Source organism: Myotis nattereri (assembly GCF_964212035.1).
Source record: "Myotis nattereri genome assembly, chromosome: 3".
Lineage (NCBI taxonomy): Eukaryota > Metazoa > Chordata > Mammalia > Chiroptera > Vespertilionidae > Myotis > Myotis nattereri.
In genome coordinates, this window is record NC_138077.1 from 138640307 (window position 1) to 138657578 (window position 17272).

A 17272-nucleotide genomic window follows, 5' to 3' on the forward strand; every position below is an offset into this window, starting at 1 on the left:
ATCACTAGGAAGCCACTTCATTTTCTGCTGATAAGCAAAGCAAAGGGATGAAGGTCAGGAATGCCACTCTAATTCATACCCTTCCACACATAAAGAAACTTCATTGTGAGAAAAGACATTCACCATCACCCCTCACACATATTCTGAGCAATTCTTATTCACATACTTTTTAAGACTCACTGGTCTTGATCTACATTTCAATTCAGTAACCCTTGGTAAAGAATCATCAGTTTTGTCCTAACATTGACTCAATGACACTGTATGCCCCAATGGTGGCAGGGGTCAAGTGTTCAAGTAAAGGTGGAGCCAGAGCAATACTGCTGCTGTGGCCCTAAACTGGGATTATGTGTAGTCATTGCCCCTGTGGCTGGGACATCTGTGACTGCTCTGACCTCCTCCCAGAATTCTGAGAGGTTGTAGCAAGTGAGGGATTCAGGTTGCCCTTTTCAGCAACCATCTTTTCAAACACCAAAATCTTAAAGAATAAGAAAGTAGGAATAGAAAAAAAAAAATCAACATGTATGTAAAACAATAGGATAATAGGTATGAGAAGAAAGAATGATTAAGAACACTAATAACATGGGAAGATCTAGATAATCTTTGATCATAATATGCCAAGATGTACTATTATAGTTTCTCATTTCTGGAATTTTTTATTCAGAATGTTTATAATAAAAGTCATGTTATGACTACTATTATCACTACCACTAATGGTATGAATCATAAAACAGTAAAAAAAGGTTATTTGCTGTTTAAAAAATAAAACCTAGAAATGGCAGAATAGAATGAAAAGGCAAGAAAACAAGAGAGCTACATGTCTGTTATGTTTTTTAAAACTTTATTTTATTATTTATTTCTTTTTTTATTAACAATTGTTAATGTTGGCATTAGCAGGTGTTCCCCTTTTTCTGTCTGTTATTTTTAACATTATCTCCTCCACTAACTAATTCCTTCAATAGTAGACAGGTATGAATTTCTTAAAATAGAGTTTGGCCAAGTATTTGACTGAAAAAAAGATATTAATAGCATCTCTGATAAAGGAATAATCTAAAATATGTAAGAAACAATTATAAAACATACAAAAGAGAGAAAATTCTATGGATAAATGGAATAACCCATAAGAGAAAGCAGAATGGCTAAGAAATATATGAAGAGGTGGTCAGCCTCATTGATAAATAAATTAATCAAAATAAAGACAAAACAATATAGAAAGCCTATTGCCAGAACCTGGAATGAATTTCTATTAACTCAGGCCAAAGAAGATGAAACATGCCTGTATTATGACCTGGTCATGTTAGGCTTCATGAAACAGATCACCCTCATTCATCTGATTGAAGTTAGAAAGGTGTGTTGACCTGCCTTCCTCCCTGTGCCCAGCTTCTAACTTAATGACCAGCATGAGTATCAAGCAGGAAACTGGGCTACTCTCCCTGCTCACAAAGGCACTGATGATAGAGATGACCAGAAAGTCATCTCAGATCCAACTTTATACCAGAGACAATCAAGAAATGAAAAAAAAAAATTAATTGCTTGTAATAGTGGAAAACTGAAAGTTATTTAAAAGCTCAGTACTCAGCCAAGAACTGGTAAGATAATCATGTCATAGCTCCATGGTAACATATAATATACCCATTAGAATCATGTGTTTAAAGAATACTAAGACCAAAAGAAAATATTCATAATATTAAATGAAAAGAATAGAAAACAAAAATTATAAAGTATGGCACCATTTTTATTAAAAAATTAAAAATATCTGTGTATATATGCAGAATTGGTAAATTGGTGATATACCTAAATATTGATAATGGACATTTTTAGATCTTAGGAATATATATGGTTTTCATTGTCTTCTTTTCTCTATTTCTCAAAATTTTGAGAATGAGTAGCATTTCTTTTATAAATTATAAAAATGAAAAACAAAAGTATCTAATATAACTGCTTACTCTGTGTCAGGCACAGTTCTAAGTACTTCATATGTATAAATTCTTTCACAACAGACCTATGAAGTTGTGAAGTCAGTAGTGTAATTTCATCTATTTACCTTATACTTGGAGGTTCCTGACACAGAATTTGAGCAAATTACTCCATGGCATTTTGTTCTGGAGTTTGAGTACAGCCACTATACATACTGTCTCCCTAGTTTCCTTATTTAATGCACACCTGGAGATAAGCCTTAATGAAATTTCATGATGTAAGATGATGGGATTTTTGTTTTGTTTTGTTTTTTTCTTCTCCTCTGTTTCTTTTTTTTCTTTATTGATTAAGGTATTATATATGTGTCCTTATTCCCCCATTCCCACCGCGCCCCCCCCCCCCCCCCCCCGCTCATGCCCTCACCCCCCCCTAGTGTCTGTCTCCATTGGTTAGGCTTATATGCATGCATACTAGTCCTTTGGTTGATCTCTCCTTCTTCTCCCAACCCTCCCCTGCCTTCCCTCTGAGGTTTGACAGTCTGATCGATGTTTCTCTGTCTCTGGATCTGTTTTTGTTCATCAGTTTATGTTGTTCATTATATGCCACAAATGAGTGAGATCATGTGATATTTATCTTTCTACAACTGACTTATTTCGCTTAGTAGAATGCTCTCCAGGTCCATCCATGCTGTTGCAAATAGTAGGAGTTCCTTCCTTTTTACAGCAGTGTAGTATTTTATTGTGTAGATGTACCAGTTTTCTAATCCACTCATCTGCTGATGGGCACTTAGGCTGTTTCCAAATTTTAGCTCTTTTAAATTGTACTGTTGTAAAAGCTTTGAAATCAGAGAGAACAAATAATGGAAGAAAGGGTAAGCAAGAGCCTGAAAAATATAAAACCCATTTCAAAATAGTGTCCTTAGTTGTAGAGTCAAGTAACATGTATATACGTAGTTGTTTTAAGAAGAGAAAGTAACTAGCTTAATTTCATTTTGTTTTATGTGTTTCTTCTGAGAAGTGAATATGAGAAACGAGACTTGTATTGCTCCATGGTTAACCACAGAAGCATCAGCAAAGCTGTATGTTTCATTAGACACTGATAATGACTTCTGAAGGGAGTGCTAGTGGGGGTCCTACTTTGGAGAAGTCATGAAATACACAGCTCTTCAGCCTTGTTGGACTCTCAGGCAGCAGGTCTTCATCTCCAGTGAGATTGTGGTATCAAGATGGACTAGTAAGAATATGCCTTCCAGCCTTCTAGCCTACCTCCACCCATAACGAATATCTGGTAAGCTGCTCATGTTTTTGGTTCATTTATTTGCAATTTTGTGATGTGAGACCCGACTGTGTGTGTGTGTGAGAGAGAGAGAGAGAGAGAGAGAGAGAGAGAGAGAGAGAGAGAGAGAAGAGACAGATATTGAGAGATTATAGGAATTAGTTTACGCAGTAGTTATGGAAGCCAAGTAGCCCCATGTCTTCAGGCTGAAGAACCAGGAAAGTCAGTGGTGTAATTCAGTCCCAGTATGAAGGCCTGAGAATTGCAGGGTTGAGTCCCCATTTGAATTCAAAAGCTTGGGAACAAGGAGTGATGCTCAAGGGCAGAAAATATGAATTTCTTAAGGTCAATCAGAGAAACAAAAAGAGCAAATTTCCCCTTCCTCTGCCTTTTGTTCTATTAGTGTCCTCAACAGATTGAACAATGCCCTCCACATTTGTGAGGGTGATCTTTGTTACTCAATTTTCAGATTCAAAGGCTAATTTCTTCCTGAGACACCCTCACAGACATACCTAGAAATAATGTTTTGTCGGCAATCTGGGCATTTCTTAGGTCAGTCAGGTTGACACAAAATTAACCATTGCACCCAGGAAATATCAGGGTCCTAACAGCTTGCCTTTTACACTCAAGTAATGATTTATTATCAGGGTTTATATTCATTCATTGCTTCTTCAGGAATTAGATGTCTGTGTTCACTCTGTTATGAAAGAGCTGTCCCATCATCTTTTTCCCTCACACCCAAACCATTTCTATTTGCTTCAAGTTCTGATGCTAGGTCTTTTACTGATTAAACTTTTAGACATTTATTCGGGGTTATAGACTCTTGTCAACACTAACCTGTATGGTGCCCTTCTAAGTACTTTTTCTCCAGTGTTGCAGCGAACTGGGAGATCTTATTTAGCATTTATTAAATAGTAAATAGCTAATTGCTCAAAGTAGCTATTTACATATTGAATTTATTTTTCTTGGCATCTTTAATGTCTGATTAACATTTTCTTCCCACAGCTGGAATATACTTGCCAGAATAAAACATTCCCTTATTTAATCTCAAGTGGAATATAAGGTAAGTGTGATCATTTTAATTTGTGTCATTTATTAGCAGGAAAGAGGTATTGTACAGGTGGGATGCTCCATCACATGCCAATTAGCAGGTGGCTTAGAGGGCAAGAGGGAGAACTCCTTTACCAAGGGGATTATAGATGTTGCAGAAGGCGAAGTTCAGCTATGGGAAAAATAAAGGAAATGACATTGGGCTACCTGATTTTGGAGACTGGGGACAGAACTTAAAGCAGTAATGATAACATTGTATAAATATCCCAAGAGAATACTCAAAATAGAAAGTCTGGCATCCTCTGTATAAAAAAAAAATCACATTTTCTTTGTCTAATCATACAAGAACTACAGAAAGTTAGAGCTAAAGAAGACTTTACTGATATAATTAAAGTGTATTATATAAACAAGAGAACCAAGGCACAGAGAAGTTTTGCCTTAATGCAGTTTAAGTTAGTTCCATGGACAGATGTAAAATCCAAATTGGCTCTCTCTTATTCCATTGAATTTTTAAGAAGCCCATATGGTAGCATTTCTTGCCTCCAACATGATGTTCTCATTTGGTCTCTTGATAAATTGAATTAGGATGTTTTACTAACCTGCATTTATATGAGGGAGAGGTTCAAAGTGTGTTTTAAAAATAGTTTGTGACAGAGAGAGAGAGAGAGAGAGAGAGAGAGAGAGAGAGAGAGAGAAAGAGAGAGAACACAGAATAAGGCCCTAAAGCTGTTCATGGTTCCAGAATTTGGAAATAACTTTGTGGGAAAGTGAAGTTGGCTTTGCTAGGGAGCAGTACTGTAGTTCACTGTGAAGCTTGTTGACTTGTTGAGTTTATTTCTTTTTAAAAAATATATTTTCACTAACGGTGCACAAATTTTGTGCACATTAAAAGGGAATTAATTAGAGGAAATATTTTTTTTTTTTTGGCTGGGTACAGTGAACTTTATTGATGGTGCACTATAAAGCAGGGCTCCCTAGGCCCCTCCCCTTCTCCAGGGGGTCTGGGAAGGAAACGGTGGTCAGGAGATTCTCAGTGTGTCAGGGGTTCGATCTGGGGCAGGGACTCCCCAGCAGCAGAGGGCCTCTCTTCCTCTCACTGGGGCTGGTGGTCCAGGGGACTCTTACTCCTTGGAGGCGATGTGGACCATAAGGTCCAACACCCTGTTGCTGTAGCCGAATTCATTGCCATACCAGGAAACAAGCTTGACAAAGTGGTCATTGAGGGCAATGCCAGCCCCAGCATCAAAGGTGGAGGAGTGGGTGTCACTCTTAAAGTCGCAGGAGACCACCTGGTCCTCAGGATGCCCTTGAGAGGGCCCTCTGATGCCTGCTTCACTACCTTCTTGATGTCATCGTATTTGGCAGCTTTCTCCAGGCAGCAGGTCAGACCCACAACCACAACCGACACATTGGGGGTGGGGACACGGAAGGCCATGCCAGTGAGCTTCCCATTCAGCTCAGGGATGACCTTGCCCACAGCCTTGGCAGCACCTGTAGAAGCAGGGATGATGTTCTGGGAAGCCCCTCGGCCATCACACCACAGCTTCCCAGAGGGGCCATCCATGGACTTCTGGGTGGCAGTGATGGCATGGACTGTGGTCATGAGTCCCTCCACAATGCCAAAGTTGTCATGGATGACCTTGGCCAGGGGGGGGCAAGTAGTTGGTGGTGCAGGAGGCATTGCTGACAATCTTGAGGGAGTTGTCATACTTGTCATGGTTCACACCCATCACAAACATGGGGGCATCTGCAGAAGGGGCGGAGATGATGACCCTCTTGGCTCCACCCTTCAAGTGAGCCCCAGCCCTCTACATGGTAGAGAAGACACCGGTGGACTCCACCCCATTTGATGTTGGCGGGATCTTGCTCCTGGAAGATGGAGATGGACTTCCCGTTGATGACAAGCTTCCCGTTCTCAGCCTTGACTGTGCCCTTGAACTTGCTGTGAGTAGAGTCATACTGGAACATGTAGACCATGTGGTTGAGGTCAATGAAGGGGTCATTGATGGCGACAATATCCATTTTGCCAGAGTTAAAAGCAGCCCTGGTGCCCAGGTGCCCAATGCGGCCAAATCCGTTCACTCCGACCTTCACCATCATGTCTCAGGGTTGTGGCTACTGGCCCAGCGAGGAGGAGAGGTTGTCTGATGCACAGGAGGAGCAGAGAGCCGAGGAAATATTTTAATATTGCTATTTGCCCTTTCTCTATAATAGAAGTGTCAGAGATGAAAGAAAATTAGTAAAATGTATATAAAAATCCTCCTGTCAGAGTCTGGGGTATGCCGTGAGACCCAGAGTCAAGTCCCTACCCACCCGTGTGCACCTTAAAATCATGTGAGACCCAGACCCAGCCATCCCCACCTCTGCAAGCCCCGCCATGCAGGGGGTACAGCCTCAGGTCCCTGGTCAAGCCCTGCTGGGCAGGAGGTGCAGCCTCAGGTCCCCCGGCCCAGAGCCAGGGTGGGGGCGTGGCCTGAGGTCCCGCAGCTCAGCACCAGGGTGGGGGGGCACGGCCTGAGGTCCCCCTTCAAGCACCTCTGGGCAGGGTTGCGGCCTGAGGTCCCCTGTCAAGCTCCCTGGTCCAGGGGCACAGCCTCAGGTCCCCTGGCCTGGCACCGAGGTTGGGGGCATGGCCTGAGGTCCCTGTCAAGCCCTGCTGGGTGTAGGGGCATGGCCTGAGGTCCCCCTTCAAGTCCCATTGGGCAGGGGCACAGCCTCAGGTCCCCTGCCCTGGCCTGGCATCATGCAGCCTCAGGTCCCCACTGATCACTTATTACAGGAACCCCACCTCCGCTGTGGGCTCAGCCATCTTGTGACGGTGTGCCAGAGTGAGGGTCAATTTGCGTATTACCTCTTTATTATATAGGATTTATTTCAGAGAGGAAGGGAGAGGGAGAGAGAGAGAGAGATAGAAACATCAATGATGAGAGAGGATCACTGATTGGCTACCTCCTGCGTGCCCCCTACAGGGGATTGAGCCTGCAACCTGGGCATGTGCCCTTGACCGGAATCAAACCCAGAACTCTTCAGTCCACAGACCTATGCTCTATTCACTGAGCCAAACTGGCTAGGACGACCTATTGAGTTTCTTGCTTCTTTAATGTTTTGGTTTCTGGCAGCTAATAGTATTATATTGAAAGGATTTGATTAGAATTAACTTAGAGTTTAATTTTATGGCCTACTTAAACATAACTGTTTATTGTAATTCTTAGCTCAAGTTGAAAACTAAAATATTGCAAAGCATATGCTGATCTTAGTATATAATAAGTGCACAATAACTATTTCTTGAATGAATTAATGAATGCAGAGCTTCCTTTTATGGTTATGCAGGTTGTGTCCTACACAAGAGGCCCAGCCAAGGGGCACAACTTGCCCTCTGGTTACCAAGCCAGGTGCCCTGGCATGTGGCTGCTTCCACCCTTGAAGAGGTGCAATTTTCTAGTTGGTCTGCCCATTTTTCTTAATTTACACAAATGTACTTTCAGGCTAGTTGTGGCCTCAAATGAACATATGAAACCTATGATGAAAGGAGCAAGGACTGACTGTGAAGTTCAAAGTGCTGCCATTGCAGTGGTAACACCCAGTGACGGGTAAGGGATCAAGACAAATGTCTGGGAATTGTTGATGTTTTCTTTCTGTGCATGTATTATTTCTCTTTTGTGAACTCATGATGTTCTTTAGAGGTATGACAACATCATTTAAAAATCAATAACATTCTCTCTTATATTACTCTTTAAAGTTTTGAAATGAATCTTTTACTTTGAAGGCATAGACACAATATACCTCTGTCTCACTGTATATTAGAAATTCAACAAATATTTGTTTAATCATATGAATAAACTGGATTGAAAGATTTGTGGAATTAGGAGCTATGTCAATACCTTCAGCTTCCAGCATTGAGTTCAGAATCAATTTTATTAACTGTTTGAGGAAGTACGTTGAACTGACTGAATCCAACATTGCTCCTGGAGGATTGTGGAGACTCCAAACTTCTTTCAGGGGTTGATGTATTTGGGGATGATTTTTCTTGTTTTGTTGCAGGTTTTCTAATGGGACTCAGCTTCTTACAGGTGGATAGCATCAGCTGAATTCTCTGCTTTCACTTTCTACCCTTCTTCATCCTGCTCTGGGCAATGGGAGGCCGACTCATATGAATGGCACAAACAAGCTCTGGCTTCTAGTTGGGTTCAGTCATCAGGGGATCAGAGGGTGTCCTCTGGCTTCTAGTTGGGTTCTGTCAGCAGGGGATCAGAGGGTGTCCTCTGGCTTCTAGTTGGGTTCTGTCAGCAGGGGATCAGAGGGAGGAGATGGAGGTCTGGTTATTTATTGCTCTAGCTTCCTCTCTGAGGAGTTGCTGCAAGGTTGTCTGTGTCCCTCAACCTGAGGTCTTAGGGTCTCCAGGTGGCTTTCTATTTAATACTTTCTTCTAAGTACCAATGACCGCTCCCTTATTTCACGCCACTGGGCCCAGGAGTGATAGTGGCTCAGATATTATCTCTAACAGGTGTTGAGCTATTCCTTCTAGTTTTCCTACATCCTGCCCACATCTTTGTAAATAGCTCCCCTATTATTCCCTTCTCAAAGTACCCTAGTTTGAGTGTGCTAGCTGTCTCATCTTGGACCCGACTGATTAGCACCAGGCTAAAAGATTAGTAAAAGGTATGAGACAGCTGGAGTCCCTGCCTTGCACTTCTGTCCTAGTTTGTTAGTCTCTTTAACAACCATCTAGCATGGTTTTCTGACTCCTCTCACTTTTGACCTCATTTTCAGTCTTTGCATCCTGGTTTACCAGATTTTTTCATGTTACCCTCAACTCTAAGGTCTGGTGGGAACTTATCTTCTTCACCTGGGTTCAGACATGTCTGGACACTTTCCTTCCTTGTGTTCCTGGAGGGCATTCCCAGAACTCCCAGGGCCTGCTTCATTCTTGGGACCACCCCCTAAAGACAGCTTTCTGATAAGTGGCAAATGCAGTAAGAATGGGCGACTCATATGTCCCTTTTCCTATTTACAATAAGAAAATTGTTGTAAGTGAGCCCATGTTCTTCCATTTATGAGAAAATCATTCCTTCCTATTATTGCATCAGCTGTAACTTCAATCTGCACCCTGCCACTTAGGGTTGGTGTCTTGGCATACATATTTTATGAAGTTCCTGGCCCTAAATCTAACAGAGTAATAACTAAACAGATTAATTCCTTAGGTTTGGGACCTTGGGTTATATAAAATTAAATGAGCTCCCTGATGTTATCAGTTCCATAAATCCAAAGTTTTGTTGTATTTACATAAAATGAAAGTTCATTAAATTTTATCCTGTTTGTACTTTATCCTCAAAATTATATTGTCAATTTTCTTCTCCTGGAGTTCTTAAGGATTCTTTAAAAAGATCTACTGACAATGTTCTGAAATATAGAAATGCTGTCCCTAATGTAGATTCTTTTTCGCAAAAGGTCTGGCTTCTACTGTTTGTAGATTTGTCTTGAAATCTGTGCATATAAAATAATAAACACTAAATGCTGAGATATGCTGGATAAAAATTCTTATGCCTCTCTGTCTGCATGCTAGGGGAGAAGACTGGCTCAGGAAATATTCACGAGAAAGTAAAAGGATGTTGATAAAACAGGACTTATATGCTTCTTAAATGTCAAGACGGAATCAATAATAACATAGAGTGTGAGAATTGGTCACTCTGTGGTACAGCCCACTGAAGGTACTGACTGGAGGAGTAATGGAGGAAGACCTATCACTAAAGCATACCAGTGATTTTTAATTCAATACTAGTCATTGCTAGACATTTGAGAGTGGATCGCTGGCAGACATGAAGCTAGAGTATTTTCTAGAGATATCACTAAAGAATATGTAAGTCACACTGCCCTCTGAGAGGTTATATGGTTCAGAAAGTGTGCCTCAATACCTTTTTAGATTTCATTTCCCCATCAGATGCTAAGAGACCACAACAGTCTCCTGCTCCATTTGATTCCCAATGATCAATAGCTTTCTAAATAAGAATGAATATATGAAAGGACTCATAGATCAATGTCTCCTACTTAGATCGCCTCTGATTACATTTTGGATTCTTAAGATATTACAAAATTCAGCTGGTTTTCTTTTGGAAGAACAGGTTGAGAGAGAGAGAGAGAGAGAGAGAGAGAGAGAGAGAGAGAGAGAGAGAGAAAGAAAGAGAGAGAGAGGAAGAGAGAGAGAGAGAGAGAGAGAGAGAGAGAGAGAGAGAGAGAAGTCAGTGTCAGGAACTTAAGAAAAAGTTTACCTTACTTAATAGGAAATGTATTTTCTATAAATGTTCTTGGTAATGAATTGCTACTAACCTAAATGAAGCTACTTAAAATCAACGGTCATTTGACAGATTTATACAGCATGGTGATTCTGACCTAAGCCCAGGTGTGATCTTATTTGTCTGTGTTCTCAATGTGTGAAAAGCACTCAGAGCTTGTCAAAGGACAAGGAATCACCTGGTTTGGGAAAATGTTCAAATCTATAAATTGCAGAGCCTTGCTTCTTTAATGAAACAAAAATCTGTTTTCTTTGATTTGCAAATTTGGAAATTTGAGAAATGGATTTTCATGAGGGGCTTATTCATGACTTTGAAAAAGCTCCTTGAATGAGTTGATTGAGGTGAAAATGTTGAAGATAAACTAGATATGAGGACCAAGCAGGGACACATTCACCTCCATGGGTCTCCTGAAATCATCCCAGAAAGCAAAATCTCAGACAGGCCAAACCTAAATTTAAATTGTCTCTGGGACACATGGTTCTTGAAAACAGCCTGTTGTGACATCTTAAGTATTCCCAGTGTACCAGGGTCTTGCCTTTGTAGAAAAGGGAGCGGGTACTAAAATACAAGGGAATTGGAGCTTGAGCCCTCAGATGGCTGGGGCATGCCTCCAGCTCCGAGGACTGGTTGCATGGTTTGCAGAGCAACATTGTTGGCAACAGGCAGCTACAGCCTGCAACAGATGCTGCTCTACATATGGCTGCCTTCTCAACTTTCAAAAAAACAGGCTACTGAAACCCACCTACCTGTCCTTCATCAGCTGGTGTATACAGTACACATAAGCTGTTGAGAGGAAAACAGAATAGTCTGAAGGGGAAAGAAATTGATGCTTGGTTCTTTGGGATGTTATATAACTCTCACCTTCAAGATGTTAGAAACATCATGCTTCCCAAACACTTCTCACTTTGAAATATATACCCTGGCCACGCTGAGGCACCTGAGGCCCTCCCTTTCTTTTTTGACTTGTCATTCTCTTTTGCCATTACATAAAGAGTGAATTTGGAGCTCAGTTGTCTTAGACATCAGATGGGCTGAAAGCTACTTCCTTTCCCAGCCTCTACTGAGACGCTGAACTTGACTGTGTGTTCCCATATCCTAGGGTTAATAGAGGGCACTGTCCTCATTGAGGACCATGACTCTGGGGCTCCTTTGCTTTACCATCTGGCAGTTTTACCCACCCTGGCCACCCTTTATACTTGTTCTTCCGCGAGTAACTCTATTCAAAAGTGTGAGGGAAATTCAGAATTCCATACATACATAATTGAGGTGAATTGAACATCGCATTTCATAGTATTATCCCATAATTTTAGTTTGGGTTTAAAGTTTTAAATTTGTTCTATTTTCAGTGTTTGTTTTTTATTTTAATTTTTACTTTTTATAGACCCTTCTCTCATTCCAGTTCCTTTTGGGGGAAGATCTGGTCAGTTTAGTGTATTTTCTCTCTCTGTCCCTACTCTAAGGCTGAGCAACCTTTAATCCCATTTTAGTTTCTGGAGACATACAATAATTTCTTATTTGGGTACTGCACACTTTGGAAGTCCTTAAGGTCACCCTCAATTCCGACACCAGTTGCAAGTTAAGGGATAATCAAGACTACCTTCAGGTTCAATAGTTTGCTAAATAGGCTAACAGAACTCACTGAAAACTGTTATACTCATGGTTATGGTTTATAACAGCAAAAGGAATTCGATTAAAATCAACAGAGGGAGGAAAGGCATAGGGCAGGCCCCAGGAGAGGTGCAAGCCAAAAATGTCCAGTTGTTCTCTCTCAGTGGAGTTCGGTGATCAGTGTTACCTTGTCTCAGCAACAATGTGTGATGATAATCCAGAGTACTGACAACCAGGGAAGCTCACCCCAACCTTGGTGTCCGGAGTTTTATTGGGCTCAGTACATGGAATGTGTCTGACCTTACCAGGGGTGGGCAAACTTTTTGACTCAAGGGCCACAATGGGTTCTTAAACTGGACCGGAGGGCCGGAACAAAAGCATGGATGGAGTGTTTGTGTGAACTAATATAAATTCAAAGTAAACATCATTACATAAAAGGATACGTTCTCTTTTTTTTTTATTTTTAGTTTTATTCATTTTAAATGGGCTGGATCCGGCCCTCGGGCCGTAGTTTGCCCACAGCTGCCTTAGACTCTAACCACATTTCTAATACAGACTATCTGGCATGCCCCAGGTTTGTAAACAGACTCTCTTTTTCTTCGTTAATCCTCGCCCAAGGTTATTTTTCTCCATTGATGTTTAGAGAGAGTGGGAGGGAGGGAGGGGGGTAGTGAGAGAGAGGGAGGGAGAGAGAGAAAGAAACATCGATGTGAGAGAGACTCATTGATTGGCTGCTTCCTGCACTCACCCTGACCTGGTCTAGGGATTGAACCTGTAGCCCAGGCAGGTGCCCTTGACCAGGAAGCAAACCTTTGACCCTTCTGTGTTAGGACTGATTCTCCCAGTTAGAAAAATAGGCCAGGGCTGTGAACAGACACTCTTATCAGGCAAGACATTCCTAAAGCTTAGAGATTACCTCCTAGGAGCCAAAGGTAAAAGACAAATCTGTCTCTGGGCAAGATTAATCCTTCCCTGCACAGGTACTTCATGCCTCCAGTTGTCTGGTTACCTGGCTGCCTCTCTAACTCAGCTGTTATCTGCCACTTTTTTTGTTTCCTCTTTTTCACACTCATTTTTTCTAGCCTCTGCTATGAAGGGATTTTGTTTTTTCCCAGATGTTAGAATTTTTTTTGTAACCAGAAGAAGCTATTTCAGTTTCAGATAAATGAGGATTTTGGGTCTCCCTCTTGACAACCTTGCTACTGCGTGGGATGTCACGAAGGCATCTCAGACTGAATTCTGCCCCACATACGAACTTTTATTAGTGGGTGGGCAAGAAATAAGTATTAAAAAAAAAGCAAAGACATATTTTGAATTCAAGAAAGTCTTGGCTCTCTGGACTTTTAAGGCATTCTGCCAACCTTGGACAGAGGTATTATTCCAGGCATATGTGGAAGTTTTCTATCTTTATAAATCAGATAGAATCATTTTTTAATTTAAACACAGAAGCCAGTGTCTTAGACCCAGGGTATCCTTCCTGAAGGTTGTAGGTTGCCATTGTCCTCAGATCCTTACACTCAGAGGTCTGCAAGACCAAAACTATTTGCATAATAATTAAGACATTATTTTCCTTTACACAGTATTGGCATTTGCAATTATATGTAAAAGCAATGGTGGGTACAACTTCTGGCATCTTAATATTAATTAAGGCTGTGGCACCAAACTGAGGAGTGGTCACTGCAGTCTTCAGAGTGGAAACAAATACTTTCTCTTAAAAATATCTTTACTGAAGCAAACTAATGTAGTGATTTTATTAAATATTGACCCTTGAGTAAACATCTTTTTAATAGTTTGTATGACCAAAGGGACAGTACACGTGAAATATTTTTGCTTTATATTGAAGTATGAAGTCTATCATGAGATTGAGTCCTATGCTGAACTACAGGCTTTTTGCATGGAATGCCATTTTTTCTTGTAAGAGTCACTTATACAAACTATGGTTGTTCAGATTTGTGTATTTGACAAATATTTCCTTGAAAATGCTAATTCGAGAAAACAACTACCATACAAGTTGTGGAGGAGAAAATTGGAAATTTCTGGTGAAAATTTAAAATTTTGAAAATTTGTGTCTACCCTCATGAGCTTGAAAACTTCTCAGTTCTTAAATATTTTTCTAAGTACCTCAATGGTGATATTAACAAATGTGACTTTTTGATAGTGTATAGTGAAGATTTGAAGGATGTGAATGATTCAGTAAACCAATATGTAAGTATCAATATATGATGTCACAAATGATGTGTGCTAAAACATTCAGTGTGTAATAGACCAATGGATTTTTTTTTGTGGTTACAAATATATCTTTATTGATTTCAGAGAGGAAAGGAGAGGGAGAGAGAGACAGAAAGATTAATCATGAGAGAGAATCATTGATCAGCTGCCTCCTGCACACCCCACACTTGGGATCGAGCCCACAACCCAGGCATGTGCCCTGACTAGGAATCGAACTGTGACCTCCTGATTCATAGGTCAATGCTCAACCACTGTGCCACACCAGCCGGGACCAATGGATTTAAATGTAATAGATGATTTAAGATTTCACATTGTAACTAAATTTTAAAAACTTTCCACTTACTGACTTTTGGTTTAGTTTAAAAAATAGTAATAATATCCACAATGACCTGAAAAGGAGCTATTAAAATATTTCTCCTTCCCTCAAGTATATATCCATGTGAAGTTAGATATTTTCCATATACTTCAGCAAAAGCTATCTCTCAACATATTGAATACAGACCCTATGTGAGAACCCAGCTGTTTCTATTAAGCCAGATAGTAAAGAGATTCACAAAAACAGAAAACATTGTCACTCTTCTGACAAAATATTTTTCTTTGGGAAATATATCTTTTTTATAAAATATATCACTTTCTTTTAAAATAATGGATTTGTTGTCACTCATTTTGAATGAATAAATGAATGTTTGAATTTTTTAGTTTTAATGTCTAATACAGTAAATAGTGACAAATATATCATCACATATAAACAAAACTCTTTTGGGCCTGGATAATTGTTAGGCATGTATAGGTATCCTGGGACTAAACCAAAGATGTTGCTGAAAGATATTAATTTTAAAGCTTAGACTCGAAAGCTTTGTTGGTCATAGAATAAATTGAGAAGTCAACCTGATGGTTAGTACTGGTAGAAATCTCCATCCTTTTTGAAAGGAGTTAGACATTCTTTCTAAATTTTGCTGACTGGGGTGGAGTGTAATTCTGACCCAGAGCAGTCAGAGATGGTGTGATTATAGGGGCCTACCAGCCAAGTCCACAGCAATATTTCAGGACTTCGAGTCAAGGCTTGAGTGAAAGGCAAGAAGTCAGGCTCAGAAGAGATCAGAACCTCATCAGTCATTGAAGCACAAGTTGATGTGAGAGCAAAAGGTCTAGGGCTTTTAGAGAAAAAACAAACTTAACCAAAATAAAGTACCTGATGTGAGGACAGGTCACCGGCTTCAACTACAGTGTCAGATTAGATATCTTGGTGAATGTTCTGTGATACTGATATGGAATTTTTGGATTGGAACCCGGATTCTTTGTCCGCCAGAGTTGAAGAATGAATTCACGGGCAGAAAGTGGTATAGCAAAGGTGGAGATTTATTGAAGAACAAGTACAGACTCCCATATGGAAAGAAGGAAGGAGTCCCACAGATTGTACTCCCAAGTAGGGAGGGGGAAAAGGGTCCCACTGAGTTCCTTTTCCCCATGGCTTATAAAGGCTACAGATCCTGGTGCCCTGATAGCCTCTCTGATTGGTCACTATTTCCCTAGACTGGTTACTATAGTAAATCTTAGGCTCAAAGGTCAACCTCACATGGGAGTGTGAAGTTCTCTCCACCCCCACCCCACCCCCCTTCATTATTGTTTTCCTATTCCCTTTGGGCTTTCTTCTTCTCCTTCTGGATGAAGGGCTTCCTTCTCTTTATTTTGTAAATATAGATCTTTTGCTATTCCCAGCTCCCTCAGGAAATGTACCTGTTGCAGCTTTTCAGCTTCCCTATTCTATGGAAATAGAACCTTCCCGCTGCTCTGCAGCCCTGTGCTTCCTCCATGGTACCCTTAATTTCCAAAATTTCTAGAATTTCCTAAATGTGTCCTATTTCACCCCCAAAATTCCTGTTTCAATATCATGATAATTTACTCTGAAAACTGCATTTATATTTAGTAAAAAGTATTCTCAATGTAATTTTTCTAAATATCAATTTGTGTGTAGGTGGTCAACACCAGATGTTAGTAAAATCCTATGATCTGACTCTTTGCTTGTTAGAATCACATCCTAATTCTGAAATTCTAACATCCTGCTCTGAGTACTCTGTCAGGAATATTTTTTGGATTAGCAATAATGTTTAAAATATCCTTTAACCACTGGGGATATGTAGAATATTCTACCCACTGTTAAACCACACACACACACACACACACACACACATATATTTACAGAGAGGTGAGGTCTAGGAAGTTATATTGTCACATGCAGAAACTCAAAGCAAATTCTTTGAGGGCAATAAACTAAAATTGTCTCTGGCCACAAAGAAAAAAAAAGGTTTATTACATTTAGAGCCATTTAAAAAATGCCCTCCCCCCCTGCTTGTGCTCTCTGTCCAGGTAATTGCTTAAGTGCTGCACTGTCTTTAGTGCCATCTTCTCTGTTGCTGTGCAGGATTGAATATTAACTACTATATTCCTTCCCTGTATTGTTTACCTCTGAGCTTTTCCCTGTTGTTAAGCTCCTTCTCTTCACCCCATTGATGCAAACACAGGGGTGCCACTTGTGTTATTTGTGTTTGTGATTGTCTTTGACCCTACTCTCCTCTGAGGAGTGGGGCCAAAATGGTTTCCTGGTTTTGCTCTAGTCTAGAGGTGACAAAGCACATTCGCCTTTAAATTCCTCACTGGGAAAGCCTTGGTTTCTCTTAGAAGCTGACTGACCCTGCTCCCTTCTCACGCCTGCTTCCAGCTGCCAGGTTTCATGAGCCTGCTGTGCCAAAACACGTTACATTGGCAGTTGCTGACAATTTTTCATCCCCAAAGCCAGGAAAGCTGCATCAAGGAGAGGTATATCCTGTGAAAATCAAGCTGAAGAAAAGGTGAGAGAATTCAGCTCCTTATTAGTACCTATGAATTCTCCATCTTGGAGTTCTCCA

The 17272-nt window shown here is 40.6% G+C and overlaps 1 pseudogene across 1 annotated transcript; it reads right to left on the bottom strand.

The window, feature by feature from the left end:
• Nucleotides 1-5267: 5267 nt before the first annotated feature.
• LOC308517158 (glyceraldehyde-3-phosphate dehydrogenase-like) lies at nt 5268-6388 on the bottom strand (annotated as a pseudogene). Its single transcript has one exon. The product of its transcript is annotated as a glyceraldehyde-3-phosphate dehydrogenase-like (transcript).
• Between the last annotated feature and the right edge of the window lie 10884 nt (nt 6389-17272).